Source organism: Schistocerca nitens, chromosome 1 (assembly GCF_023898315.1).
Source record: "Schistocerca nitens isolate TAMUIC-IGC-003100 chromosome 1, iqSchNite1.1, whole genome shotgun sequence".
Lineage (NCBI taxonomy): Eukaryota > Metazoa > Arthropoda > Insecta > Orthoptera > Acrididae > Schistocerca > Schistocerca nitens.
Genome location: NC_064614.1, coordinates 854,621,260 through 854,635,424, shown reverse-complemented (window position 1 = coordinate 854,635,424; position 14,165 = coordinate 854,621,260). Strand labels below are relative to the sequence as shown.

Sequence of the window (14,165 nt, the reverse complement as noted above, 5' to 3'; positions counted from 1 at the left end):
GGCAAGTCTTCAGGTCCAGATTGTATACCGATTAGGTTCCTTTCAGATTACGCTGATACAATAGCAATCATATACAACCGCTCGCTCACCGATAGATCTGTACCTACAGATTGGAAAATTGCGCAGGTTGCACCAGTGTTTAAGAAGGGTAGTAGGAGTAATCCATCTAACTACAGACCTATATCATTGACGTCGGTTTGCAGTAGGGTTTTGTAGCATTTACTGTATTCAAATGTTATGAATCACCTCGAAGGGAACGATCTATTGATACGTAATCAGGATGGTTTCAGAAAACATCGTTCTTCTGCAACGCAGCTAGCTCTTTATTCGCACGAAGTAATGGCCGCTATCGACAGGGGATCTCAAGTTGATTCCGTATTTCTAGATTTCCGGAAAGCTTTTGACACCGTTCCTCACAAGCGACTTCTAATCAAGCTGCGGGCCTATGGGGTATCGTCTCAGTTGTGCGACTGGATTCGTGATTTCCTGTCAGGAAGGTCGCAGTTCGTAGTAATAGACGGCAAATCTTCGAGTAAAACTTAAGTGATATCAGGTGTTCCCCAGGGAAGCGTCCTGGGACCTCTGCTGTTCCTGATCTATATAAATGACCTGGGTTACAATCTGAGCAGTTCTCTTAGGTTGTTCGCAGATGGTGCTGTAATTTACCGTCTAGTAAGGTCATCCGAAGACCAGTATAAGTTGCAAAGCGATTTATAAAAGATTGCTGTATGGTGTGGCAGGTGGCAGTTGACGCTAAATAACGAAAAGTGTGAGGTGATCCACATGAGTTCCAAAAGAAATCCGTTGGAATTCGATTACTCGATAAATAGTACAATTCTCAAGGCTGTCAATTCAACTAAGTACCTGGGTGTTAAAATTACGGCCGGCCGAAGTGGCCGTGCGGTTAAAGGCGCTGCAGTCTGGAACCGCAAGACCGCTACGGTCGCAGGTTCGAATCCTGCCTCGGGCATGGATGTTTGTGATGTCCTTAGGTTAGTTAGGTTTAACTAGTTCTAAGTTCTAGGGGACTAATGACCTCAGCAGTTGAGTCCCATAGTGCTCAGAGCCATTTTTGTTAAAATTACGAACAGCTTCAGTTGGAAAGACCACATAGATAATATTGTGGGGAAGGCGAGCCAAAGGTTGCGTTTCATTGGCAGGACACTTAGAAGATGCAACAAGTCCACTAAAGAGACAGCTTACACTACACTCGTTCGTCCTCTGTTAGAATATTGCTGCGCGGTGTGGGATCTTTACCAGGTGGGATTGACGGAGGACATCGAAAGGGTGCAAAAAAGGGTAGCTCGTTTTGTATTATCACGTAATAGGGGAGATAGTGTGGCAGATATGATACGCGAGTTGGGATGGAAGTCATTAAAGCAAAGACGTTTTTCGTCGCTGCGAGATCTATTGACGAAACTTCAGTCACCAACTTTCTCTTCCGAATGCGAAAATATTTTGTTGAGCCCAGCCTACATAGGTAGGAATGATCATCAAAATAAAATAAGAGAAATCAGAGCTCGAACAGAAAGGTGTAGGCGTCAGTTTTTCCCGAGCGCTGTTCGGGAGTGGAATGGTAGAGAGATTGTATCATTGTGGTTCAATGAACCCTCTGCCAAGCACTTAAATGTGAATTGCAGAGTAGTCATGTAGATGTAGATGTAGACATTGTACAGTGGCGCTGGAACTAGGTTATTGAAGCCAGGTGTTGACTTACGAGCGAGGACAATCCGTACATAGGAAGATACCTGTTGCTTCCATTGCGTCACTGGTTGATGACATGCAGTGTTCACGACTATTTATGGCGGTAGTTGCATGAGATTTATCCGCGAACGTTTCAAGATGCTTTTCCATGGCATTGGCCTCACGTCTCATCCTAATGAGTGCATTGCTGTGAGAGCTAGTGTAGCTGCACTGTTTCTTGCCCACTTCCATACAAATTACGTTATGAGGACGTAATTACACTGTTTATCTGGTATTACATAACAGTTTTGTTCTTTTTTCAAGAATTATCAGATGTGAAAAAGCATCTTATTATATTAACGAAAGCCACTGCCTCGGCAGATAAATAAACACACGATGCTAAAACGCACTCTGCTCTTTGTGTGTCCCGGCTCTTCAGAATTGTCGTTTCAGCATCATGAACTGATTACGCTGCAGTAGTAGTCACTCTACTGGTACTCTTTGATAGTATCCAAATAGTGTGAAAACAACATCAAAAATTATCATACGTAGCAAAACATTTATGGAGCAATTTCAGAACAAAAGCAGATAGACTGTTCCCACTGCTTGAAGGACAGCAATCAGCTCTAAAATTTTAAATTTCAGATTGTTCTCTACGCTCGTAATTTTTGGGTAGCGTCATAATTTGAGCATAGAAGAACATTTGTGGAGTCTAGCAGAGTAAGAGAAATATTCTGCTCCTATAAAGATTTGCATCTGTTTGGCCCCGTTGCTAGAACACAAAATGAGCAAAGCAAAATCATTGTTCCTATACCACTGCGGCGAACAGTTTTGATTTATAAAGATTCATGACGTCGTTTCTTGGTCTTTTATTCAATGTTACTGGGTGTATTCATTATCTGTCGGTTTTTGCGCTCGTCATGAAATTGAGAAATTCGTAAATCTGTTGTAATCTCCGTGTCGTTATTCTATCGGTTAGTTTCCTTCAACTGTCCATGAAAAACAGGTTTATACCTAAGACTTCCTACTTAGATAGCAGGATTGCAGAACGTTCTAACGACATGTTAAGTGGATGAGCGACTGATTAACTTGTCTGTCGAAAAGAGTTTCTCTTGGCTACGAGCTGAATACAGATTCCCTCGAGGAAGGACACTCTCTCTGATATGTCTGGATTACAACGGGAACGTCACAATCAACAGTCGTTAGACCTATCTTATTCGTTTGTTTTGAGATGCCAGCTTTAACTGTGAGATTTAGTTTCTTTACTTTCAATTTTTTGTTCTGTTAAAGTTCAGTGCTGCGTTCTCTTCTCGTGTCATCGTTCTTCACTAGAACAGCATTTTACTTCATTACTACAATTATCAATGGCATTTACTCCATACTTCGTTCAAAACTTTTTACTTCCTATCCACAATCTGCAACCGGATGATCTTGCGGTGGGTCTGCATCGATGAGAGAATGACCATTCTCCATGGTAAGCTAACTTCCAAGGAAGCACGTTTACTCGCTGTAATTTACAACTGTCAGCAGACTACCGTGCTCCTGTTTAGGCCTACATAACAGTTCAGTCGTAAAACCGATAGCCCTATTATTCTCACCATTGGCCGTAATGTATCTGACATGCTACTTAAAACGTACCTGAATCAGTGGCAGCTTCCTTTCGCACTCCCTTATCTAAAGTTGCACAGCAAACACCGTATACCAAATGTTGTTGTTGTGGTCTTCAGTCCTGAGACTGGTTTGATGCAGCTCTCCATGCTACTCTATCCTGTGCAAGCTTCTTCATCTCCCAGTACCTACTGCAACCTACATCCTTCTGAATCTGCTTAGTGTATTCATCTCTTGGTCTCCCTCTACGATTTTTACCCTCCACGCTGCCCTCCAATGCTAAATTTGTGATCCCTTGATGCCTCAAAACATGTCCTACCAACCGATCCCTTCTTCTAGTCAACTTGTGCCACAAACTTCTCTTCTCCCCAATCCTATTCAATACCTCCTCATTAGTTACGTGATCTACCCACCTTATCTTCAGCATTCTTCTGTAGCACCACATTTCGAAAGCTTCTATTCTCTTCTTGTCCAAACTGGTTATCGTCCATGTTTCACTTCCATACGTGGCTACACTCCATACAATTACATTCAGAAACGACTTCCTGGCACTTAAACCTATACTCGATGTTAACAAATTTCTCTTCTTCAGAAACAATTTCCTTGCCATTGCCAGTCTACATTTTATATCCTCTCTACTTCGACCATCATCAGTTATTTTACTCCCTAAATAGCAAAACTCCTTTACTACCTTAAGTGTCTCATTTCCTAATCTAATCCCCTCAGCATCACCCGATTTAATTTGACTACATTCCATTATCCTCGTTTTGTTTTTGTTGATGTTCATCTTATATCCTCCTTTCAAGACACTGTCCATTCCGTTCAACTGCTCTTCCAAGTCCTTTGCTGTCTCTGACAGAATTACAATGTCATCGGCGAACCTCAAAGTTTTTATTTCTTCTCCATGGATTTTAATACCTACTCCGAATTTTTCTTTTGTTTCCTTTACTGCTTGCTCAATATACAGATTGAATAACATCGGCGAGAGGCTACAACCCTGTCTCACTCCCTTCCCAACCACTGCTTCCCTTTCATGCCCCTCGACTCATAACTGCCATCTGGTTTCTGTACAAATTGTAAATAGCCTTTCGCTCCCTGTATTTTACCCCTGCCACCTTCAGAATTTGAAAGAGAGTATTCCAGTTAACGTTGTCAAAAGCTTTCTCTAAGTCTGCAAATGCTAGAAACGTAGGTTTGCCTTTTCTTAATCTTTCTTCTAAGATAAGTCGTAAGGTTAGTATTGCCTCACGTGTTCCAACATTTCTACGGAATCCAAACTGATCTTCCCCGAGGTCCGCTTCTACCAGTTTTTCCATTCGTCTGTAAAGAATTCGCGTTAGTATTTTGCAGCTGTGACTTATTAAACTGATAGTTCGATAATTTTCACATCTGTCAACACCTGCTTTCTTTGATATTGGAATTATTATATTCTTCAAGAAGTCTGTGGGTATTTCGCCTGTCTCATACATCTTGCTCACCAGATGGTAGAGTTCTGTCATGACTGGCTCTCCCAAGGCCATCAGTAGTTCTAATGGAATGTTGTCTACTCCCGGGGCCTTGTTTCGACTCAGGTCTTTCAGTGCTCTGTCAAACTCTTCACGCAGTATCTTATCTCCCATTTCATCTTCATCTACATCCTCTTCCATTTCCATAATACTGTCCTCAAGTACATCGCCCTTGTATAAACCCTCTATATACCAAATGTATGTGCCAGAATTTCTCCTGCTCTGTCATCGCAGTCATTACGCGACATGCACATGGCGAAGTAATGTATTACTTGATACCTCACGAATTAGGTGTTCTCGAAATTTGAAGAACAGTATTTTCCTGTTAACCTCTCTGTAAACTTCCTCAATATTAACCGTGTATCACCTTCACACGCGTAGAACTTTAATGAAATTCTGAATTCTACGCGAAGAAGATATTTAACTTAAAAAAGTTTATATCAAGAGTACTAAAGGGATTATAATTGTTTTTTAAGATTTTATTTAAACTTATCAATTTCCATCGGGTTGCAGCTGCTTCGTGCGTGATTGTTATGACCTAAGTGGAACCTGCACGATGCTATCAACATGCAGTGAAAAACCACTTGAATCAAAGAGAATGATAAAATAATCAAGATTTTCATAGCTCTACAGTTACTTCTGTATCATATCCTCACGAATATAATCGGATCGTTATCACTAACTGAAATATTAACTGAAGCAACACAAGTTTATTGAAAACTTCGAAAAACTTGAAGATGAGTAATTAGCGCTAGCGAGTAACATCGCTCTGAGCACTAATCTATATGAGATTAACCAGTAGCTTTTCTTTACGGATACAGTATAACTGTGAACGGGAGTACTTAAAAAGATTATCAGTTTCTTTTCTAACGCAGTTGCGATTGTTGCTCAAATAGCCACGTCAGCAGCGACGCTAATCGTCGAGAGGACAAACTTCATTCACATTTCATCGCTGGGAAACGTCACGAACATTGCGAATGTTGTAATCGCACCCATGCAACGGTCGCTGTTGACGAGTTGCCATAGCGACCAGCGTAAATCTAATATCGTATTTGAAACAGTAAGAGACAGACTCTGTATAGAAATGGAGATTTTAATCGTTTCTAGGTAGAACCATGGTGTTATTTTGCTACTTCCTTTTTATTTTTGTTTGTGATAGATCAGTCTAATGCGAAATCGTCTTCGGTGATTTAATGCTTCCACGTTTAATCCAGGAATTGATTCAGAAGCTAATTATTCATTTGACAGTAATTTCATTTTCATCCGTTTGAGTTCAATGATGATATCAGTGAAGTGAATGAATAACTGTAAATTTTAAGATCGTTCACTTCAATAATAGCCATCTCATGCATTTTTTTCTGTTGCAGCTTGCAGTGGCCAAGCAGGCAGCCTTCAAAACCAGTGGGAAACCGTCAAGCCAATACTGACTTTCTGGTCTTCCTACGCTAGTCTCGGAACTACCATGGCCGATGTTGAAGGTATGTTGTAGCAACTGTTACAATCAACAGTGCTAACGTGAATGTGGACACATTAAAACTCGAGGGAAAAAAGAAAAAGACATTACGACATGTATGTTAAAACCTGACGAGGTTCATGAAAGTCAGAAATTTGATTCCAATGTTCCTCTGAAAAATCTCAGACTTTGAGTATTGGATTTATATACTCAAATATTAAAAATTGAAGTTCACTTCATTAACGAATACATTACCAAGAGATCTCAGTATAACACGATTCATGAGTAAGGTTGACTGTACCGGTATAATTACTACAATGACATTTAAAGTTTTACAGTTTAATTATACCCCTTAGTGAAAACAGAATTCGTATTATTCGCCCCCAACTTAATGTCATAATATTGTATATTGTTGCTACCACGCGTTTTTCTAAGATCTCTTTGGCTGGATTATGTTCCGTAGTTACATCAAAAACAGTTGAATTCGAGACCCAGAAAGTAGCTCACCTACGCCAGCCGTAGCACTCGTTAACGTAAACCTTCAGTCCATCCAGTTTCGTTATACGCAGCCTTACATTTAAAGAATTATAGAATGTGGTTGTTTTCACATATGTCGTGTGATTATTGTGTTAACTCCAGTACTCTTACCATGAGAATACAGGCCCTAACGCTCTAAGGTTCAGCTCGACATACATTGTTTACAGTGTAACTTAGGTTCTGCCTCTAGCTTCACTGATACCACACCCTCCGATGGGACCGTACTTGAATGCTAGCAAGTTCACTATGAAGTGCAAGCATAGGCAACAGAAAACATAATATTCGCATACCGACAAAAAGATATACAAGGATAACACAATAAATAACGGAAAACATGTTGTTGGTATTATTCGGATACTCGCCTGAAAATACTTTACAAAATTTTTAAATGAAGCTGGAGATACTTGTTTCTGTGGAGTCCCGGTTAACAGGTGGATTTTCAATCGGCGTTCCAGCTTAAAGCTCCTACCTCTGTCATCCTGGCTAAACATGCAGCTTCTTGTCACAAATACTTTAACATATAACATTTCGGCGTCCGGAAATAGTTCGAAAGGGTAACGATCAGTTTAACAAATATTGACAGTGCAAGGCTTAGAAATTTAGGATTTGTCGCTTATAAGAAGGAAACATTGTTTATCAAGCTAGTAAGGTTTATATTAAACAAAAAATGTTGCTAGCTTGCTAATAACTACAGCTTGCTACGTTTCAAACACTTTTCATAAGCGTTTTGTTAAAATGATGACAAACAGCTCATTCATAAATATTTTAATATATACCTTTATTTGATATAGAATGCATGGTTGGAAGAAAGTACACAGCCTGCTTTCAGAATAATCAGAATACAAATTTACCAGAGAATATTGTTTCAGTGAGATCCCTCGGATCATTCCCGTAGTGCCACTGTCGTTTGTTACCGGAGTGAAGTCAGCACTACGGCAATGCAGAGCTTATTCGACAGTGCAGTTGGCCAGCCATTTGTCATGCAGACTGATGGACCTCTTTGACTTCCAACGAGAACATTAGCGAGATGTGGTCTTTTTAAAGCAAAATGAGATATTCCTGAATTTAATTATAAAGACAGCATTGGACCTAAATTGTGCGCTGTTTCGTGTCCAAGAATTATCCACCATATCACACACTTGTTGTTCCATTACAAGACACAGTCTGCAAACTTGGCAATGCCTTTTTGCGCAGATGTAGTTATAAGAGCACGCGGGACAACTGCAGTACGTTTCCAGCTCCGCCCAGCACCCTATTTGAGCATAACAGGGGAGTATAGAAGATTTCCTCTCTCATCATCACTGAGCTATACTCTGCTCATGATGAATTTATAGATTTATTCTGGAAATAAATTACTACTTGTATGCATCTATTCCGGCATGCATAACATCTGTAAAATAATCTTGAGGTTGTCTAAATCGGAGTGAATAATATTCGTGCTAGTGTATCTATTATTCTGAAAAATTTGGTAATGACTGTCATAATTTTCTGCTCCAACCCATTCTCTTTTGCTGCTTCACATGGATGATTATTTCAACTAACTAGATACAGAATGTGTGTGTCATAAAGATACGTACACTGCTTAGTACGTTGTGTAGAATGTTTAAATTACCACCATAATTTGGTTTTAAAGTTCTAACAGCAGCCGTTATAGCAGAATAATCTATAGGAATTCAGGTCTTTCTATTATGCAAACTTTTTTATTTTTATTTTTTTATTTTGTTTACAGCTATGCGTGTTTCAGCATCTTTATATGTCGTCAATGGATATTTTTATTACGGTCTTTATTTTCTAGTTTCTTAGGTACTGGAAGGTCATTTTTCATTATTCTATAACTTGTCATAGTGACACTTGTTCTCATGTACAAGTACATGCTCACTGATATCTAAACGCACGCATAAATACGGGACTTGTTTTTGTTGAAACTTGCAGACTTCTTAAAGACACAAAGTTTGATTCCCAGAGAATTAGATCATAATAAAAGTACCCTGATGTGTTGGTGAATGTGCCAACACCTTGTAGATAGAGGAGGCCGAAAGGCACGCTATCTAACGCAGACGGGCGTGAATTCTGGAACAGGATAAGTAGTGAATTCTAATAAGTATGCAGCTCCTTTGGTACTTATCTTTTAATCCATGCTTTGTATACATCGTTCTTGATGAGACATCTGGAGATTGTGGCGATACAAGTGAAACTCTTTAGATACAAGCTATCTAAGGCTAATGGCGCCTTGCTAGGTCGTAGACTTGAACTTAGCTGAAGGCTATTCTACTGTCTCTCGGCAAATGAGAGCAAAGGCTTAGTCCGTATAGTCGCTAGCAACGTCGTCGTACAACTGGGGCGAGTTCTCGTACGTCTCTCGAGACCTGCCGTGTGGTGGCGCTAGGTCTACGATCACACAGTGGCGACACGCGGGTCCGACATGTACTAATGGACCGCGGCCGATTTAAGCTACCACCTAGCAAGTGTGGTGTCTGGCTGTGACACCACATACCCAATGACAGTTGCACAAAGATGCTAAAACATGGTTAAAAGATCACTTATCACGAGGAAGATCTTTTCTGGAAATGAGAAGTTGAGAACTGTTTGTTATGCAAAACTGATCGTTATGCATTCTGTATTTTGTCAAGAGCTCCGACGCATTCTGCGTTTTGCCAAGAGTCCCAACAAACGTAGTAATTGGTGTAGTAAATTACGAAACTATTTCAAAATTTTTAGAGGTTACGTGAGTGCAAAACTCTTGTAAGCTTTGTACAGATGAGCGCACATGGTTAATTAAGTGTGGCTGCAAACTTAGCATATCAGCCGCTGCGAGAATGTCTGCAATAACGTCCTCCTATTAACGTTACAACAGTTGTATATACCGTTTCATTCAAAGCACCAGTTAGCTTTGACGGAAGTGAACGTCTGATGTTACAGAACCAATGTCGATGAACTGCTTGACACACACATTTTCCATGGCCACAGTGGTCACACGTTTTTGTTATTTTATGAAGGGTACATGGACAGTATGGTGTACGTTACTCCGGCACCGTCACAATCCACTCGATACTTGTAACGTGGAGCATACAGTTGTTGTTAATTGACCGACTGCGTGGGTCCCAATACCGAAATTTGTAAAGTCATCGATTAAGACGGTCAGAAACTCAACCCGTTAGTAATTTACCGATCCTGTTGGGTTTCTTGACGAGTTGCGAGACAAGTGCTAATAATCATATTCTTGAAACTATGAAACTCCGACAAGTCATAGAAGGAAAACAATACATTTCTTGACAAGAACTCATACTTGGAAATGGTGTATCCTGTTCCGCACATTATACCAAGCGTTGTCGGTGCTCATTCTATTGATGTACAGGACTCTGTTTCGCTATATAGTGCACGGACCATATTTTAACAACAGCAGAGGCCTAATCTACCACCAAACACGTGAATTTTCAGCAGCCTTACCACAGTACCACAAATTATGGAGTAGTAACTAGGACAACAAATAAACATTTCATCCGAAGTTTGTTGTTTGAAACTAACTCTCAAAAACCATTGAATAGCTGCGTAACGAATGTGAAGATGATGGAAACAGCGAGAGGACAGTGAAATCGCCTATAAAACATCTTAGAAGGGTAGGCTGTTTATTACAGCAGTCTTCCTGGTGCCATACTCAAGGGAGGACGGAGAACTAAGCAACTGTGCAATAGAAACTCCTGAGAGGGAGTACTACACACCAAAGATATGGTGCTAAGGACAAGCCTAACAAGAATTCGTGTATAAAAAAAATAGCAGTGAGTGTCTGTGCTTCTACGTTGCGATTACGACCAACTTTTATTCGACATTCCACAGCAAATAGAATTGTTTGGTACAGAGTAAATCCTTGTAACTGTACGCTGCTCGGCAGTAGCAGGTTAACGCATAAGGTTCTCTGCGCGTCTACGCAGCCACGTGTTGGCAGCTGCTGCCCGGCGGGGTAAACATCAGCAACCGCGTGCTCCCCTTGTTTACATTAGGCGCCGTCCGCCCAAACTTGTGCAGGTGGCACGTCTAATGAAACTTTGTTCCTCAAGCCGTAGGCATTTTTTAATATTTTCAATTCTATTTCAATTATGAGATGCAAATATTTCGCTAGCTGCCACCATTACCAATCTCATTAGACTGTTATCCCCTGCTATACCACTTTTATTGGCCGCTAGGTATACATTTGAAACGGATAAATAAGAACATTTGAAGAACCAGATTATTTAAAATATATTTCTACAGTGTGTGATGTACTACGACCTTTCAACATCCGATATCCAACAGCCAACAGCCAATTTCCTGGTCCGCTGTAAGACTTAGGCCCTAAAATGGCCGAACTGAATAAACAAAAAAATAAAAGAAGTAAAGAAAACACATCGTCTAGCAATGCTGCATGGGAAGCACACACCCATCACGCGGGTGTAGTTCACACTTAAATGTAGTAAGTAGGTTTTCGAGAAATCTAGGTTGAAACTTTTCGAACCCGTTGTATACCACACGATAGCGCTAGCCGTCGAGAAGCGGTATCATTGTCATCAGCTAATCCACCATACTGCATCTGCCCGTTCTGCACTTCCACCAAACATCTACATCTACAAACATACTCCGAAAGCCACCGTACGGTACTTGGCGGAGGGTATCCTATACTATTACTGTCAATTCCATTCTTGTTCCACTCGGAAATGGAGCGAGGGAATACGACTATCTATATACCTCCGTAAAAGACGTGATTTTTCTTATCTTACCTTCGTGACCATTAAGCCAAATTTATTCTGACGGCTATAGAATCGTTCCGCAGTCAGCTTCAAATGCCGGTTCTCTAAATTTTATCTGTAGCATTCCTCGAAAAGAACGTCGCCGTCCCTCCACAGCTTTCCATTTGTGTTCCCGAAGCTTATCGTAACCCATGCGTGTTGTTCCTATCTACCGGTAACAAACCTAGGAGCCCGCCTCTGAACTGCTTCGAAGTCGTCCTTTATTCCGACTTGGTACGGGCCCCAAAAACTTGAGCAATACTCAAGAATAAGTCGCATTAGCGTCCTCTATGTGGTCCCCTGTACAGATGTACAATACTTTCCCAAAATTTTCCCAAGAAACAGAAGTAGAACATTCGCCTTCCCTACGACAATTCTGATATGCTCGTTCAATTTCATATCGCTTTGCAATGTTAGGCCCAGATATTTAAACGGCGTATCTGTATCAAACAGCATACTACTAATACTGTATTCGAGCATTACAGGTTTGTTTTGCCTACTCATATGCATTAACTTGCATTTCTCTACATTTAGAGCTAACTGCCATTCATCACACCAACTAAAAAATTTTGTCTAAGTCGACGACGACGACATCTCCCCGTACACCACAGCATCATCGGCAAACGTCTGCAGACTGCTGCCCACCATATGCGCCAGGTCATTATGTACACAGAAAAGAACAGCTGTCCTACCACACTTCCCTGGGGCACTCCTCACGATACCCTTGTCTCTGATGAACATTCACCGTTAATGACAAAATACTCGGTTCTGTTATTTAAGAAGTCTTCGAGCCACTCACTTATCTGGGAACCTGTTCCATATGTTCGTATCTTCTTTAACATTCTGCAGTGGGGCACCGAGGAAATACTTTCCGGAAGTCTAGAAATATGGAATCTGCCTCTTGTCCTTCATCGATAGTTCCCAGTGTATCATGTCACATAAGGCCAAGCTGAGTTTCGCACAAACGATACTTTCTAAAACCCTGCTGATTTGAGGAAACAAGTTTCTTGGTCTCAAGAATATTTATCATATCAGAACTGGGGATATGTTCAAGGATTCTGCAGCAAACAGATGTTAGGGATATTGGTCTGTAATTTTGCGGGTCCGTTTTTATTTTACCCTTCTGACATACATGAGTCACCTGCGCTTTTTCCTGTCGCTTGGGACTTTCCGGTGGGGGAGAGACCCACGATAAGTGCACGCTAAGCAAAGGGCCAACACCGTAAACTGTTCTTATATTACCGGATTGGAATTCCATCCCGACATGGTGACTTACAAGGTTTCAACTCTTTCAAATGTTTCTGTACGCCATGGATGCTTACTACTATGTCGTCCATGCGGGACTGTGTACGATGGTCTTACTCTAACTATGCTACACTACAGACAAAGTTTGAATATTACACACTTCCTAGAGCTTAGGCAAATGGAACAAATCCGTTGGTTCTTTTTCCTTATGTGGTCTACGGTGTGCTTTAAGGGGCTTACGGAGGTACCATTTAGTTCATGGTCAGTTCCTGAGGGGGACAAAAAGCGCTGTTCACCATTTTTTCGCCGTCATCAGGATACCTAATAACTAACACCAGAAATTTGCTCAAATCTGAACGGCATGCTCTATCCGTGTTTATCCAGAAGTACCATCTTCCCGTTTCCAAAAATATTTATCCGTTATCGAGAAACAAAACAGAGTCAGGGATTCCAAGACAGCAATTCACAGCAAATGGTTGAAATTCCTAAGATCCCGATCTCGACCAACCTTGAAAATTTTCTTAATATCTTCATCCGTTTCTGAGGTACGTACATTCAAATTTACCCTACTTGTACACTCAAAACGTGAACTTAAAATCCGGTTGAGGCAAAATCGAAACAATAAAAAATCGCAGCAAACTGCTCAAATTTTAACGATATATTCTACCCCCCTTTCCAGTCAGAGTCTTTTAAACACGAGCGTATTCGCGTTTTTTTTTTTGTTTTTTGTTTTTTGCTCCGATAGGAGCGTTCTTCCGTTGGTGGAGTATAGTGGCTGAATGAGGTTATCCATCTATTAGACTAAATATAATTTTATATGCATAATATGACCTAAATCTAATTGCAGAGAATGAGGATGACCTTCAGGTGGGAGTGTATAAGTTAGCAGCAGATAGCTTCCGATTACAAATAAGCAATATAGATACAACGATAATTGTATTTCAGGACATACAACGAGTAAAATCTAAAACAGTCCACAATAATAAAATCTTTGATCAAGTTGAACGTTTTAAATGTCAAGAATGCACATCAGTTACATAAGTAACCATGACATGGACCAAAAATTAAATAAATGTACTTCCATATGTGGAATGACGGTAAAAAAAATTTGAAGAATAAAGCCAGGAAAGAATCCCAGCTGGAGTTTTATAAAATCATAGCAGTAGGTCTGCCAAACCTTACTTACAGAGGTGAAGAATGGGGACAAGACACTAAAAAAGTATGCACGCTCAAGAAATGTGGTTTCTAAGAAGAGTTGATGTACAAGGTAAGATCGTAGGATAGATCAGGGTGTAAGGAAAGATTTAGGAATATGTAACCTAAACGAAAAAAAGACAGGAAAATGGAAGGAAAATGTAGAGCATACGGCTGGTG

General features: G+C 40.5%; 1 protein-coding gene across 1 annotated transcript in view; it reads left to right on the top strand.

Annotated features, from left to right (window-relative positions):
- Positions 1–14,165, top strand: part of LOC126209561 (uncharacterized) — an 811,828-nt gene that overhangs the window by 450,506 nt on the left and 347,157 nt on the right. Inside the window, exon 3 of the mRNA XM_049938895.1 lies at positions 6,164–6,274. The gene's annotated coding sequence lies outside the window, so the exon portion shown is untranslated. The remainder of the gene's footprint in view (positions 1–6,163; positions 6,275–14,165) is intronic.